The following is a 5,580-nucleotide window of genomic DNA, read 5'->3' as shown; positions in this document are numbered from 1 at the left end:
AAAATCTAATCTATTTGATGAACTAATTTCTTCTAAAACTATACATGCATTATTTCTGTATTATTTGATAACCAATCACATTTGCGTTGCATGATAATGGGTACTGTTTGAGCGAACTGTCTAGTGTACTGCAAGATCGATGCAAATTGTGACGTCAGTGAGTGATCACGTGACATTATTATTTGTAAACAAACCAGCTCCTCATGTACACGTGTCTCAGTCTGAACTATACATTCAAAGTGCAATCAATCTTTCAATCACTATTTTATGATATTTTTGTGTCTGTTTTTTGGTTTGCATATCAGTAGTCGAAGTAAACTCAAGGTTATTATATAAAATTATTTGTCTCTTTTCGTATGTAGTACATGTGTTTGAGGTCCGGTTTAATTTGTACGCATGAAATCTCTAGTCTAAAAAAAGCTAGTGATAGAACCTTAACCAGATAAGCAACTGTCTAGGGCCAAGTAAGGAAGGTGAAAAAAAACCAGTACTGGTACTATTACGCAGAACCATAAACAGATGCATAGACAGACCCAGGGGATGGCAGTGGCGGATCCAGAACTTTTCATAAGGTGGGGCCCGCTCCAGTCATGCTTCAGTGATTCTCTATATAATCAACAAAATTTTTCCAACGAAAAGAGGGGGAGGGGTCTGCCCCCTAGATCCTCCTATTGGTGGGAAAAATTTATTTGATTATATAGGAAATCATCAAAGCTTGACAGGAGTGGGCAGCCCTTTGGAAAGTCAGAGGCCACCCCTTTATGAAAAGTGCTGAATTGCCACTGAGATTTGCAGGTTTTCTTTGTCAACAACTCTGACTGAGTACACAATTTGATTCATTTTAGCTCATTAGCTGGGCTCACTCGCTAAAAATATTCATTGCGGCTCACTGGCAAATATCTTACGATACTCATGTGTAGAAAAACTGATAATCTGTACATGTGTGTGAGGAGTAGTTAGCTTAAATATAGCTAAATTTGGAAAATTTGAAAATGACTTGGGGAATGAAGATGTAGTAAAGACCGAATATCAGTTTTGGTCTTGTATATGTAGTAATTTAAAATTTTAGTCTTACATATGTATACATGTATATGTGTACAAATATATCACTGTTTCAGTGGCAATGGTAAATAGACACTGAAAAGTCTTGGATAACATTTTATAGTTTTGAATGTTTCTTCATCAGTTGACTTAAATTAGGTGGAGCCAGGAGGTGTGTTCTTATTTCCAACAGAGGTACTCAACCTATATCAATTTGTGCATGAAGCAAATTGATAGTTGCTAGATACTGAATGATTATACCACAAGAAAGTTTTAACCTGTGCATACTTAAAATACGATAAAAAAAAACATGTCTTTTTCAGGACTTCTGATCCAACCATGTAGTATGGCATTTTATTGAGATATGGTTTTGGTCAATGGATGTTCATGAAGAACCTGCAGTACAAAGTATATCACTGGATTTAGCTCTTTGTCTAAGTGTATTATTAAAGTACTTTGCTTTGAGCTCAGTTCATTGTTATGCAATTCATTCTTTGTGAAATAAAGATTTGACAGACAACTCTCATGTACAAGGATTTGTCAAAGTTGTATCACCTCTTTCTTCAATGTAAGTAATAGGGAGATAAAAAGCATATATCGATTTGAACCAAACATTATATGTCCTTTGACCAAATTTTATAAAAAGAACAAATTTACCCGACAATGCTACTCCCGCTACTAGCAATATGATGCTAGGTTGTTTTAATACATCTGTACTGCCTACTGATGACTTGGTCCCGAGTGTAAATGGTCATTCGATTATGTTTTAAAATAATTATAAGGCCTATCTGGCCTAATTGATTTCTAAAACTATGTTTCATTGTACATGTTCAACATTTTTCATTCAATTGTTTATTTCTAATAAATTTGTGTGAATTAACATTGTAACAGTAAATGTTAATTACTACACTTTCATACCACAACAAATACTGTATTTGTGGTACATGTATCACTTATATTTGTATCTACATTGTATATCACAAACAAAAATGAAAAGAGAATAATTTTGCAATACCTTTTGAATACTATAACTTTTTAGATATTTAGACATATTAAGACTAATTAAGTAGATGTTGATAATATCCACTTGACATGCTTGAAATTCTATTAGATTACTTTTGGAGCAGTTTTGAGTTTTTGAAGCATGCTCAAAAAAGTTCTTTTGGTGAAATCATTTTCATATTTGTCATTTTTTTTTGCTTCGACCAGCTTTGGAGAAAATATTATCAAAGAATTGATAAAAATCAGCACAGAAGTTTACTTCCTAGCTCATCTAGCCCCTAGCATCTTGTCAGGCATTGTCATTACTAAAAACCAATAAATGTATTCTAATCTGAGGAACAATTCGACCTTTTAACAATTTTTTTTACTAATGATACTGACGATCCTCCACAAAGTAATATAAATAGAATCATACAAATAGTAAGCAAATACATATAAAAAAAGATGTGGTATGATTGCCAATGAGATAATTCTCCACAAGAGACTAAAATGACACAGAAATTAACAAGTGCAGGTCACCGTAAGGCCATCAACAATGAGCAAAGCCAATTCCGCATAATTATCTATAAAAGGCTCTGAAATGACAATGTAAAACAATTTCAACGGGAAGACTTACAGCCTTATTTATGTACAAAAAATAAATGAAAACGAATATGTAACACATAAACAAACGACAACCACTGAATTACAGGCTCCTTATATCATGTTCTCAAATCTAGATATCATCTCCCATTTAGAAAAAAAAAACACATGAAAAAATGAACCTAGAAAAATGTATTATGTGTTAATTGCTCTCCTAGCTACAAAATGTATCCAAAATCAAAGATGTGGAACATATTCTATCATAATCATTTGGTAACTAATGCAATTAATGTCTCTTCCATGCCCGTCTTGAACATAAAAACTAAATAATAAATAAACAACACTCCTAATGCTCAGATTTTTGTCATCGTGCAACACAACTAATAACACCATATAGGAAAAACATAGAACTCCTTTTGTCATAAGACACTGTCAAACATCCAAACATACTATCCACACTCATATGTGTCCACACTTGTATACAAACAATAAACTTTTTTCTCAAGTAAATTGGACCATATAGGGGTGTGCAATATACATAAATGCGCACTATACACCCCGAACTACGGTACTTACCCCTTCAATGCCATAAAGAAATACAGACTCTTTGGCAACATGACAATGTGTTGATTACAGAGAACAGCATCTACAATTTTGTTGACTGTGTCTTCTGGCTCTAGTATGGGTAGAATAAATGGCCATCTGAAAAATAAAAATTTAGCTACTAGAAATATCTACCAATCCAAACAAATATATATAAACAATAAAGTCATGTAATTGAGAAACAGAAAAATACACTGATCTATTGATACTTTTCTGTAAGGGTTATTTGCATGAAATGAGAAATTTAAAATTTATTTTTTATAAAAAATCAAACACCAAAAATACTAACAGATTCATGATTTCACAATTTATACATTCAATCTCTATTTTGACACAATTCTATATCCTTAAGATAATTTCCTTCAAAAGAAACAGAAAAGATAATGTTTCAAAAGAGTCATTCTGTTAAAGGGGCACTAGCTACGAGATACATAAAAAATCTAAAGTTTGATTTTTTTTATCCAATCAATAATGAAAGTGAAATAGTGAAATAAAAATTCGCTTTTTGCAGCCAAAAAGGTTCAATTTTGTCAAATTACGCTAAGAAACATTGATTATTTGTTAATTCACTTGCAAGTGAATGAGACGACCTCTTTAAATCCGTATTCATGTGAACTTCAATTTAACCCCTAGCTAGAGATTGACAACGCATGCATTTTACGTGTACTGGTTATTTAAAGAAAAAGAATGTCAACAATGAAAGTGAAACTACGGTAAATCATTTGATTACTAATTCGATGCACATAAAATCATTCTTATACGGTTAAAAGCAATGCGAAACATCTATTTTTAATCTATAAAATAAAATCAAACAGACCTATAAAAATCCAATTGCACGTGTTGGTTTAATCTATTCATATCTTTATTTATGTTTACATAGCTTATATGGTCATCTGAGGTCAAATCGATAGTTAATTAGATGGCGTCTGGACTAAAATACACACGAAACGAACCTATATATTATCTACCCCATGCTCTGTAAACTGTTTATTTTAGACTTTTGATAAGTTTGGATAAATGTTTTACATTGTTATAAATCAAATAGGAGAATTTGAGTCAGATCGGTGACCATAAATTTGACAGCTTGTGCCCCTTTAAACCAAGAATGCAATCAATTTTGAATTACATAGGATTGTTGCACTAATTCTTAACAATTGATCTCTTCATATATATATAGGATTCCATTATAATTCTTACACAATTTTATTTTTCATTGGGATTTCATTGTTTTTACAAAATTTTCTGATAAATAAATCCAAATTCCAAAATATGAATGTTTATAAGATTTACCTGGTTTTAGCACCATCAAACATCCCTGTATTTATATAAAATGGGCAGATAACTGTAGTTTTCACTTCCTTTCCCATCATTTCAAGTTCGAATCGCATGGATTCATCGAATCCAACAGCCGCAAATTTACTAGCACAATAATCGGAAAGCCCATTTACCCCAAGGTATCCAGCAGAACTAGCAATAGTAACAATGTGGCCGTGATTCCTCTCCATCATTCCCGGCAAAAATGCCTTGCAGGTCTGCAACAAAAACAGTTTAATATGTGAAGTACAATTCAGACGCAAAATAACAAGTACATGAAAGAACCTTTACATTTTACATAAGGGAGCTACCATTTGATTTTTATGGGGGGGCTAGGATGAAATTTGAAAAAAATAGGCAGGACAGGAGTTTTGAGTAAAAAAAAAAGGCAGGATGATTATATTTTTAATATAAAATGAAATCATTCGTTGTTTATAAGTCGAAGTAATGTCCACTACAAACAATAATTTGAAAAAAAAAGAGCAGTGTTTGATGAAGAATTAAAATCTACAATAATTGACCATTTTTGTATTTAATTTTAACGATTAATACCGTTATCAATCTTAGTATATCCGAAATGTGTGAACAACTTTTAATCTAAAACAATTCATTATAACTGATGCAATACTTGTAGACTTATTTTCTTTCTGATAAGCTTATTCCAGCCCTCGACAAGGGTAAGCCACGATTTAAAGCAGGATATATAAAAAAAGGAAATGTTCAAAATATTAATAGACTAAAGCACGAATCAAAGTATATGTGACACATTCTTTATTGGGTATACTTATATATTATACTGAGCGTCAAGAAACTTCGAATCCGTATGTAAATCCGTCGTGGAATGGAGATCTAGAATAACAATATTCCATTCTATAAAGCATTGTAACATTTTCCCCAACGACTAATAAATGTTAAAAAATGAAACCGTAAAACCAAATATGCAACAAAGCAACAAACGACAACAACTGAATACAGAATGTCGCTCTCTGACCTCGGACAGTGATTTAACACTTACAACATAAGAGCGAATAATAAAAA

This window comes from Mytilus edulis, chromosome 12, assembly GCF_963676685.1.
Source record: "Mytilus edulis chromosome 12, xbMytEdul2.2, whole genome shotgun sequence".
Lineage (NCBI taxonomy): Eukaryota > Metazoa > Mollusca > Bivalvia > Mytilida > Mytilidae > Mytilus > Mytilus edulis.
This window is presented reverse-complemented; position numbering follows the sequence as displayed.